The sequence below is a fragment of the Aquarana catesbeiana genome, linkage group LG13 (genome assembly GCF_042186555.1).
Source record: "Aquarana catesbeiana isolate 2022-GZ linkage group LG13, ASM4218655v1, whole genome shotgun sequence".
NCBI lineage: Eukaryota > Metazoa > Chordata > Amphibia > Anura > Ranidae > Aquarana > Aquarana catesbeiana.
In genome coordinates this window covers 143643066-143655181 of record NC_133336.1, presented here as the reverse complement: position 1 = coordinate 143655181, position 12116 = coordinate 143643066, and the positions used below count along the sequence as shown (strand labels likewise).

General features: G+C 46.6%; 1 long non-coding RNA gene across 1 annotated transcript; it reads right to left on the bottom strand.

The window, feature by feature from the left end:
- Positions 1 to 314: 314 nt before the first annotated feature.
- On the bottom strand, positions 315 to 1026 carry LOC141116344 (uncharacterized). Its single transcript, XR_012237023.1, has 3 exons — positions 880 to 1026; positions 629 to 774; positions 315 to 467 (listed from the first exon to the last, which is right to left on the bottom strand). It is a non-coding gene; the product is annotated as an uncharacterized lncRNA (long non-coding RNA).
- Between the last annotated feature and the right edge of the window lie 11090 nt (positions 1027 to 12116).

The window sequence follows — 12116 nt, the reverse complement described above, 5'->3', positions numbered from 1 at the left end:
ACATTCAACACGCATATGGTGACCTGTGATAACATGCGGGGACGTGTCTGGGAAAGAGATTTATATCACCAGTAGACTCAAGGGGGGTAGTGAGCTAGAGAATCCCAACTGTCCAAAAAAAGGGGGGGGTAATAATAACCAATGTACATCTGTGGTAAAACCGGAACATTCATATGTAAAAGAGAGCATAAGGCACAACTAGATGGGGGGTGGGGGTCAGGGAGGGAAAGAAAGAGAGAGAGAGAGAGGCAAGGAAAGGGGGGGAGGGAAGGGGGGGAAGGGGGAGAGAAGGAGAAACCAAAAAGGGGGAATAGACAGAGGAACTGGGATATAGCAAGTAATGTACCAGCCAGAGTAAATGGATCCGTCTTCAGATCAGGTAGAGGTTATGGATAATTGAAAAGCCATGCATTCAGAGACAAAGCCTCCAATGACCAAGGTGCATAAGGGAATCCAGAGACTGTAATCTGAAGATGTAGATAATATCTAATTAGCCAATATTGAGACCAGCTCCTTATAGTGTGCCGTTATACCAATAAATCAAATGGCATAAACAGATCCTCATATACATGCTAAGTACAGGTATGCCTATAGGGTTAAATAATTGCACATGAAGGACTGCTCCTACCTTGTAGGGTAATACAGGTGAGCAGGTCTTGTAAACAGCATAAATCAGCTACTTGCTTGTAAACCTGGCCTTGACTAACATGGCTGCAATAGAGCTCTGATCCTATCCCAGCAAGGAGCTATCTAATAAGCTCCCAGGACCGCCATCTATATTAGGGAGTGAGAGAAACATCAGGTTTCATCTAGTTGCACAACCAGAGTACAGCTACAGAGCATTTAGTTTAGATTTGTATAAATCCAGCATACTCTTACCAGACAGCTTGTTTTGTTCAGCAGGTGACACCCAGGCATCAGAGCATCATGGAGGGTAGTGGCGTGGTATAAGGCTGTTACTGACAGCCTTAAATACACGTCCCAATCAGGTGTGTAAGACATGCATCACCTGATTCGGCCAAAACAGGAGCTGCGCACGCACTCACATCCCATCGCACATGCTCAGTGGTCAGACAGGCCTCTGTCATGGAAAACGATGTGAGGAGGGAGAGCAGTCCTATAGGTAATAGATCTATGAGCTCCCCCTAGTGGTTCCTCCTAGATACAGCGTGTAAAGCGCTGTAAAGACTGGGACCAACAGATGGAAAGTCTGGAGATATCAACGCACACATCATGGAGTGTGCATTGTAAATCCAGGGGGAGAGGGGTAGATCTACACCGAACGCCGCAGACACCATCCCCCAAAGAGCAAGGGGAGGGCAGAATGTGGCTTGCCAGCCGCACATGTGATCCAGACACCAGCAAGTTGATAGGGACCGGGGTCAGCTCACCTCAGTACTTGTAACTGGCCTGAGACGCAAGGCCAGTCTACATGATTAAAATGTTCGTTACCATGAAGGGAATGACTCCATTCATGGTGATACAACTTACAAATGCATACTAATAGTTAATGCTGATAGAAGAAATACAATACGCATATACATTTTGCAAATAACAGTGTGATTACAAGTTTGCGATTTCCTGCGATTAAACAATACTTAAACTCGGTAAGACCACTAATATCCATACACAACACTAGCAAGGGGTATGGTAGACTGTGTTTAGCTGCAGAAGTGCCCGTGATGGGCGGAGCAGTGGACAGGAGGATCTCCTGTCTCCTGTCCTGAAGAGACAGTGCATATTTCTAGGGACTATAGACTATGGTAAACTGCGTGTTACCTAATTGCTATAAATCATTCGGCCTTAGTTGGTTGTCATATAGGTCAACCTTAAATTTTTATCCAAGAAAGGATTTATAGGATTGTACTTTGTTAATGCCTGACCAACTACAATCCCTAGAAAAACTACGTAATTGCCCTGACCTGATTATTAAACAGTCAGACAAAGGGGGCAATATTGTACTGATGACGGAACAACAATATATCAAAATGTGCCTCAATATTTTAAACAATAAAACATGGTATCGCAAAATTTCTGCGAGTGTCAGTCACCGGTTTGCTAACGAATATAAATCCCTTATAGGGGAGGCATACTATATGGGTTTGATAGACCAGGACACCTACAACTTTTTGGATAACAAATTTCCTCGCATGGCTACATTCTATGCGTTACCAAAGGTCCATAAGAACCTGAAAGGCCCCCCTGGTCGCCCCATAGTGTCGGCAATAGGCTCATTGACAGAAAATGCAAGCAGGTTTGTTGATTTCTTTCTGACTCCCCATGTCCGGCGACTACCTTCATATGTGCGGGACACCCTAGACCTCCTTAAACAGATTGAAGGGGTGACGGTCCCTCCCGATGCCCTGCTCGTGACTTTGGATGTGGAGGCTTTGTACTCCAGCATCCCTCACGAGCAGGGTGTCGGGATGGTCCGCTCGTTCCTCATGGAGGAAGACCATCATTTATGGCCCTTTAATGATTTCGTGTTGAGACTACTTCTCTTTATACTGACACACAATTGCTTTCTATTCAATGGCTCCCACTACCTCCAGGTACAGGGCGTGGCTATGGGCACATGTTGTGCCCCCGCCTACGCCAATCTGTACCTGGGGGGGTGGGAACGCTATGTCTTCTCAAACGAGCAACTTAGCAGCCACACCAATGAGGTGTTGGTATGGCTAAGATACATCGATGACATTTTCATCATATGGACCGGGTCCCAACAAACACTGGCTTCTTTTGTAGATCATCTAAATAGCAATACGTTTAATTTAAAGTTCACTTACAATAGCGACTTACACAAAATTTCGTTTTTAGATCTAACGATCTACAAGGACGCCAATCTAAGTCTGGCCACTACACTTTACCGCAAAGAGACGGCAGGGAATACGATACTTCATGCCTCTAGCGCCCACCCGTCCACCCTGGTACGAAGTATCCCCTATGCACAGTACATCCGCCTTAGGAGGAATTGTACTACTGATAATGATTTCAAACACCATGCGGACTTACTGAGGGAACGTCTCCTTAAACGGGGATACTCCAAGTCCCTACTCCGCAAAGCCTTTAATAAAGCCTGTGACCAATCTAGAAATGCACTCCTTTTCTCCAAGGAACCCAGGGGGGAGGAACATTCAACGATGAAATTCATCACACAATACTCGCACCAACAGTACCAATTACGCAATATACTACAGCAACACTGGCATATTTTATCTGAGGACCCCATCCTAAAGAAATATATCAGTGACCACCCTGAGATCGTTTTTAAAAAAGCACCATCCTTGCGTGATAAGCTGACTAGGAGCCATTTTGCATCCTCACAGGCTCAAACGACCAATAGAATGGGTATATACACTTGCGGACACTGCTCTTTTTGCCCCTGGGTATCCACAGGCCACAAATTCCAATTGCCCAATGGTGAGACATTCTGTCCACGTTTTCGGGCAGACTGTAACACCCAAGGTGTAATATACTTGATGACGTGTAGATGTGGGATATTCTATGTGGGTAAGACCATCCGCCACTTATGGCAAAGGATACGTGACCACGTATATTACTCAACAAATGGGAAAATGCTTAGTCCCATTAGTAGACATCTCGATTTATGCCACAGATTCGACACCTCTGTTGCGACTTTTATTGTCCTAGCAGTAATTCCTCAAGACCCAAGGGGGGGTGATTGGGACAGGAGGATACTCCAACAAGAGGCCAAGTGGATTGAACGCCTGAATGCCACACGGTGGCCAGGCATTAACAAAGTACAATCCTATAAATCCTTTCTTGGATAAAAATTTAAGGTTGACCTATATGACAACCAACTAAGGCCGAATGATTTATAGCAATTAGGTAACACGCAGTTTACCATAGTCTATAGTCCCTAGAAATTTGCACTATCAATTCACTGGCCCCTCCCTCTTCAGGACAGGAGATCCTCCTGTCCACTGCTCCGCCCATCACGGGCACTTCTGCAGCTAAACACAGTCTACTATACCCCTTGCTAGTGTTGTGTAGGGATATTAGTGGTCTTACCGAGTTTAAGTATTGTTTAATCGCAGGAAATCGCAAACTTGTAATCACACTGTTATTTGCAAAATGTATATGCGTATTGTATTTCTTCTATCAGCATTAACTATTAGTATGCATTTGTAAGTTGTATCACCATGAATGGAGTCATTCCCTTCATGGTAACGAACATTTTAATCATGTAGACTGGCCTTGCGTCTCAGGCCAGTTACAAGTACTGAGGTGAGCTGACCCCGGTCCCTATCAACTTGCTGGTGTCTGGATCACATGTGCGGCCGGTAAGCCGCATTCTGCCCTCCCCTTGCTCTTTGGGGGATGGTGTCTGCGGCGTTCGGTGTAGATCTACCCCTCTCCCCCTGGATTTACAATGCACACTCCATGCTGTGTGCGTTGATATCTCCAGACTTTCCATCTGTTGGTCCCAGCCTTTACAGCACTTTACACGCTGTATCTAGGAGGAACCACTAGGGGGAGCTCATAGATCTATTACCTATAGGACTGCTCTCCCTCCTCACATCGTTTTCCATGACAGAGGCCTGTCTGACCACTGAGCATGTGCGATGGGATGTGAGTGCGTGCGCAGCTCCTGTTCGGCCGAATCAGGTGATGCATGTCTTACACACCTGATTGGGACGTGTATTTAAGGCTGTCAGTAACAGCCTTATACCACGCCACTACCCTCCATGATGCTCTGATGCCTGGGTGTCACCTGCTGAACAAAACAAGCTGTCTGGTTAGGCTCGATTCACACCTATGCATGTTGCTTTTGGGCGTTTTTGGAGGTTTTTTTTTCATGCTTGCCACGTTTTTGAGCAGCGTTTTTGCGGTGTTTTTGCCGTGATTTTGCCGCGATTTGCGTTTTGCGTTTTTTTTTTTTACAGTTTTTTTTTACAGTCTAAAAAAAAAAAATAAACAGAAATTAAAAAAAAAAAAAAAACGGCAAAAACGCATCAAAAACGCATCAAAAACGCTGCAAAAACGCTGCAAAAACAGTGCACTTGCGTTTTTGATGCTTGTCCATTGAATTCTATTACATGCAAAACGCTGCATTTTGCATGAAAAAAAGTCCCTGACCCTTTCCAAAAATGCAGAGAAACAAAAAAGCATTGATGTGAACATGTTCCATAGGAACCCATGTTAAAAAATTCCCGTGCATTTCTGCAAAATGCAAAATGCATCAAAAAACGCGCTAGTGTGAATGGAGCCTCAGAGTATGCTGGATTTATACAAATCTAAACTAAATGCTCTGGTTGTGCAACTAGATGAAACCTGATGTTTCTCTCACTCCCTAATATAGATGGTGGTCCTGGGAGCTTATTAGATAGCTCCTTGCTGGGATAGGATCAGAGCTCTATTGCAGCCATGTTAGTCAAGATCTATTTTGTGCCAGGTTTACAAGCAAGTAGCTGATTTATGCTGTTTACAAGACCTGCTCACTTGTATTACCCTACAAGGTAGGAGCAGTCCTTCATGTGCAATTATTTAACCCTATAGGCATACCTGTACTTAGCATGTATATGAGGATCTGTTTATGCCATTTGATTTATTGGTATAACGGCACACTATAAGGAGCTGGTCTCAATATTGGCTAATTAGATATTATCTACATCTTCAGATTACAGTCTCTGGATTCCCTTATGCACCTTGGTCATTGGAGGCTTTGTCTCTGAATGCATGGCTTTTCAATTATCCATAACCTCTACCTGATCTGAAGACGGATCCATTTACTCTGGCTGGTACATTACTTGCTCTATCCCAGTTCCTCTGTCTATTCCCCCTTTTTGGTTTCTCCTTCTCTCTCCCTTCCCCCCTTCCCCCCCCCCCCTTTTTCCTTCCTCCCCCCCCCTTTCCTTGCCTCTCTCTCTTTCTTTCCCTCCCTGACCCCCACCCCCCATCTAGTTGTGCCTTATGCTCTCTTTTACATATGAATGTTCCGGTTTTACCACAGATGTACATTGGTTATTATTACCCCCCCTTTTTTGGACAGTTGGGATTCTCTAGCTCACTACCCCCCTTGAGTCTACTGGTGATATATATCTCTTTCCCAGACACGTCCCCGCATGTTATCACAGGTCACCATATGCGTGTTGAATCTTGGGCCTTTGGGATCGCTTCCTCACGGTACTCAGTGGTTCTGATTGAGACGCACTATTGAAAAGTCTTTATGCGCCAAGGCATGGAAATCTCCTACATTGGTACTAGCAGAAACAATTCACAGAATGAATAATACAATGTCCCATGCTAAGATGGTAGCCATCGATCAAAATCAAATTCCAAAATTTGAAAAACTTTGGCATCCTTGGATAAAACAACAGTTCCTGTCAAACTTCAATGACTCTGTCCTGTTGCCATGGTAACAGATTAAATGACTTACAGAGACACCCATTCTAAGGCTTCAAAGAGAACTAAAAAGAATAATAAACTGACGAGCGGGACAACCTTGTGGACCATACCTCTACCTTTCAACCCTTTTTCTTCTTTCTCTTTCCTTTTCTCCACCTTACGATTAAAGCTCATTATCAGAATTTATTTGACCTATATACACTCTACTTGTAAACAATATGTATAGTAGGTATAAATCATTTAAATACCTACAAAAGTAACTAAGGAAATGATATATATCTTTAATTTAGGTTTACGTGAACCCAATGTTTAATATTTGAAATTTCATGATATTTACCTATATAAACCCTACTGTAAAACAATGAGCTTACTTTATAGATCCTTGTAAACTTGCTTTATGTATCTTTATAACATTGTATACTCAATAAACTTCTTTTGACAAGGAAAAGTCTTTATGCAAAAATAATATTAATATGCTACTGTATGTTTGTTTTTTTGGTGTATGTCCTTCTCTATTATTTCCCATTACAGGTAACCCAAACAAGCTCCTGAAGAAGCATTGAAATTTGCGAAACATGTAGAGCCATACCGAGCTATATCAGTTTGAGGTTATTTAATGGGAACGGAAGGGGTTTATCCCTCCCTCTGGTATAGGGGCTATTCCCCAATCCGTTCTCATACATTTATGTAGTGACATATAATACCAATTTCCACAATGTACTGCGTTTTTTAAAAAATGTTTACGTTTATGTGATTCTTTTTAAATTTGTGTATAAATAAAAGTTTACATTGATTTTTATGATTGGTGCCTACAAAGTCCATCTGTTTCGTTCTCCTGGGTATTTTAACCCCCCCCCCCCCCTTCCTGTTTTCTACAGCTTAAAGTTGCACACTCAAAAATACCCCTGTTCTGACTCTTTGAGGCCATCACCATGCCTTCACCCTTAAGGCGGTCATTAACCTCTAGCCAACCAGCCGCCATTGTTATATGGTGGCAGGTTGGCTCTCCTGGGCAAATCTACTGGACCGCGATGTCCGCCGGGCACCCGCGATCGTTCCTCAGAGATAGAACGGGGGATCTGTCAATGTAAACAGACAGATCCCCTTCTGTCAGGGAGAGGAGAGAGATCTGCTGTTCCTAGTGATTAGGAACAGCAATGACTATCTACTCCCTGTCAGTACACTGCCCCCACAGTTAGCAATACCTCCCTAGGACACACTTAACCCCTTGATCGCCCTCTAGTGTTAACCCCTTCCCTGCCAGTGAAATTTATACAGTAATCAGTGGCTATTTTTAGCTCTGATCACTGTAAAATGTCACTGGTCCCAAAATAGTGTCCGATCTGCCTGCCGCAATGTCGCAGTCCCGCTAAAAATTGCAGATCACCACCATAAGTAGTAAAAAAAAATAATAAAAATGCCATAAATATATCCCTTTTTTTGTAGACGCTATAACTTTTGCGCAAATCAATCAATATACACTTATTGGGATTTTTTTACTAAAAATATGTGGAGAGTATTTGTTTTTTTTTCAAAATTGTCAGTCTTTTTTTGTTTATAGTGAAAACAATAAAAACCGCAGAGGTGATCAAATACCACCAAAAGAAAGCTCTATTTGTGGGACAAAAAGACATCAATTTTGTTTGGGTACAGCATCGCACGACCGCACAATTGTCAGTTAAAGCGACGCAGGGCTGTATCGCAAAAAATTGCCTGGTCACTAAGGTGGCAAATCCTTCCGGGGCCCCCTTAGAGACACATTAATACATCTACTTAACAATTACTATTTGAAAGCATAATAAGCACTCTATATACAAATATATTCGTCAAGGGGGTGAGAGGGAGTCTTGGATCCTGTTACCTTTACCTTTGCCTAGGCTATATATTCTCCACGAGTGCTACAGCTCTGGATATCCTGATGCTTCTGCCTTTTGGACGGCGCGTCTGAAGCAACCAGCACGAACAATATGCACCTACACAGTTTGCCGTCTAACTCTTCTGAAGCAACCGTCAATAACAGTATGCATCTAGGCAGCCTTCCATCCAGTTCTACTGAGCAACTGGAGAGGACATATGCAGTAAAAGCAGCTGCCATCCGGTCCTCTTTTTAACTCTTAACCCACTTTCAGTCCGTTATAAGCGGGCAACCAAAAAGGTGGCCTCTACCTATCCCAATTAAGTGACACCAAAACTGTAGGGGTTAAATTCTCACAGTCGGTCTCCCCCTCACCCATTAGCGTCACTAGTGTGGGGCCTGAGGGGGCCACGATCCCCCCCAATTTTACTGTGTACCCCCCATGTGCACCTCAAGTGTAACACGAATAATGTCCGCTGGCTGGCGCTGCGGCTATCCTTGTGTCCGCCTCAATGGCTCACTTTTCTCCTGATAGACAGTCTCTCTCTCTGAGCCTCGAGTAATAAGACGGGGCTAGCCCAGGAGGTGACGTCACGTGACAGCTGCCGATGTTGTTTGTGGGAGTTGTAGTCCGGTTGCTCAAGCTCCCTGCTCCCTGTGGGTGGAGTCAGTCTGGAGAGCAGTGCAGCCAGCCTTCGCGTTCGTGCTACAACTCCCCTCGCCGCCGCGGTCGAATCTTTTGGCACGCCGCTGCCGGTTGGTAGCTGCAGAGTAGACAGTACAGTAACTGTGGACTAAGTTGAGCTTGACCCCAGAACGGAGGAACATCACCCACCCCCCAGGATGGAGAAAGCCGTGCAAGGAGGAGAAGGAGGAAGAAAGGACCTGTCCTGCTGAGCTCTGAGCTGGCAGCTGCCAAGCAAGCTGGGGTGAGTGAGAGACCCTGACACATGTGACATGATCAATCATCCCATCGATCATTCTCTTCCCCCATACACGTCATTTACCTTGCCCAAAGCATGTGAATCCTGCTGGGAGTTGCCCATGGCCTACAGGCCAGCAGGACCCATATGCCATGGTCGCGTCGGCTCCCAGCAGGACCCACTTGCCATGGTCGCTTCGGCTCCCAGCAGGACCCACATGCCATGGTCGCATCAGCTCCCAGCAGGACCCACAAGTCAGTGACCAGCAGGACCCACAGGTCCACAGCCAGCTCCCAGCAGGACCCACAGGTCCACAGCCAGCTCCCAGCAGGACCCACAGGTCCACAGCCAGCTCCCAGCAGGACCCACAGGTCCACAGCCAGCTCCCAGCAGGACCCACAGGCTGTGGGTCCTGCTGGGAGCTGGCCATGGACCTGTGGGTCCTGCTGGCCACTAGCCTAGGGTGACCAGAAGTCCCCAGCACCACCGGATTACAAAAATCTCCCCGCTTACATGGCACAGTCACTGTGTGCAGTCTATCACATGAGTCCATCCAGGAGGTGGTACTTCATATGACAGTGGCCGCCGGGTAAGTGGGAGATCCCTGCTCTGTGCTTGCCCCCCCTTTCCACCATGCACTGGTGAGGCTACATTGATGGGTAACGGTGAGGCTAAATTGATGGGCACTGGTGAGGCTGCATTGAAGGGCACTGGTGAGGCTGCATTGAAGGGCACTGGTGAGGCTGCATTGAAGGGCACTGGTGAGGCTGCATTGAAGGGCACTGGTGAGGCTGCATAGATGGGCACCGGTTAGGCTGCATAGATGGGCACCGGTGAGGCTGCATAGATGGGCACCGGTGAGGCTGCATAGATGGGCACCGGTGAGGCTGCATAGATGGGCACCGGTAAGGCTGCATTGATGGGCACTGATGCAGACCCGACGCATCTCGGCCCCCAGCTCTCCTTCGTGCCATCCACAGATGCCATCTGGATGCCGCACTCCAAGCCTGCCAGCCTCATAGAACAGACCGCGGCTCCGGCCTAGCCCGGGTCGGTTCAAACGCTGCTCTTCTCCTTCATCCTCGGTCAGCAGCCCCGCGCACCCCCTCTACCTGGACCCAACACCACCATCAACGGACCGGGCCTAGTCATACCGGTGAGCCACCGAGCACCCAACAGCCCGCAGCTCAGGCCTAGCCCGGCGGCCATCTTGGTCCACCCAGACACCGCCACAGCACACCACCGGCCATACAATACTCATCCTCGGACCCCCCAATACAATTGAACCAGGACCCGGACCCCCCAGCATCCTCCGCAGCCACCATCCGGTCTCCTCATCTAGCCTGCTAGATCCGAGGGACAGGCCGCGGCTGCGGCCTAGCCCCAGCCTTGCGCCGGCCAACCTCCACTGTTCTCCCACATTATGTTTCAGCGGACCAGCGTTTCCCCCTTCCTACCCAGGAGCACCTCACCCACTGTTACCAGACCTCAGCGAAGCGGCACCAGGGGGTACCGAACATCAGGTCAGCCCCGCCAACCATCTTGATCCACCCAGGTGACGCGTGCAGCACTGGTAAGTAGTGGCCTAGGTCCCCCTAGCGCCCCCACCACCATTCCTGGTAATCTCCCACCTCGCTCCCCCTCTAATCTTCCCCTCCCTCATCTCTGGGCCACCTCTGGTCTGGTAAGTACTTTGGGGACCACCATTAGCAGTTGATCCAGGGGCAACTGATCGCCTTTTCGGGGGAGGTCAGGAAGGATTTTTTTTCCTCTGCTGTAGCAATTGGCTATTCAGCTAGGGGTTTTTCGCCTTCCTCTGGATCAACGGGAGGGCGGCTAGGTCAGCAGGGTATTCTCCTTCACTACAACCAGCACAACTTGGACCATCATCTACACCATCAGCATCACCACCACCAGTATTAGCAGCATCTCTCAGGACCATCATCCTATCAGCAACTTCATCATTGCTACATCAGTAGCAGCAGCAGCGTACTCAGCCCATCAACAACAATTTTTTTTGCACCATGTGCATCTTCAAATACTCGGCGGACATCCTCCACAGGCTAAGAAATTCCACCTCTACTTTACCAACCTCCATTCAAAGAATACTATGAAAAGAACAACTACTAAGGATCAATCTACAATCAACCACTAAACACAGGAAGACACCAAGTAAACTACAACACCTAGCATGCGCCCTGATCAACACCAGATCTGCAGTCAAGCACAGACAGGAAGTCCACGACCTCATCACTGAAAACAAAATAGATTGCCTCTTCATCACAGAAACCTGACTAACACTCAATTGCAACTCCATCCTAACAGAACTGGTGCCAGAGAACTACAGAATCCAAACTGAGCATAGAATAGGAAAAAAAGGAGGAGGCCTTGCAGTGATCTTCAAATCCCACCTTGCGCTCATCAAACCAACGCTACAGAGCTCAGTCCCATTCATGGAGACGCTTACTCTACATCTTCAAACAACACCCCAAGACACCATCCACATACTGCTATGTTACAGACCACCAGGACAGAAGACAAATCTCCTTATACCCTTCACCGAATTCATTTCGATAAACACCTTGAAAACCAGAAACTTTCTGGTTCTCAGGGATTTCAACCTCTGGGCAAACTCCACCGAAGACCCCATCGCCACCGCCTGCATAAACCAACTAGAGGAACTAGGTCTTCAGCAACTGATAAATGCTCCCACGCATGGTTCAGGGCACATTCTGGACCTCATCTTCAAACAAAATATGGACATTATACTCGACAATGCACCGCTTCCATGGACGGACCACCACGAAACACCCAATAACAACACACTGGACAAGATCTCAGAAGAAATTACACTTGGAACTCTTCAAAAAAAAAAAACTATCAAACAAAATAGCAATGCTAAATGTAAACCACTAAACGGAACAAACACTAAACTCTTTAAACAAGGCAATGGCAATACTACAAACAGC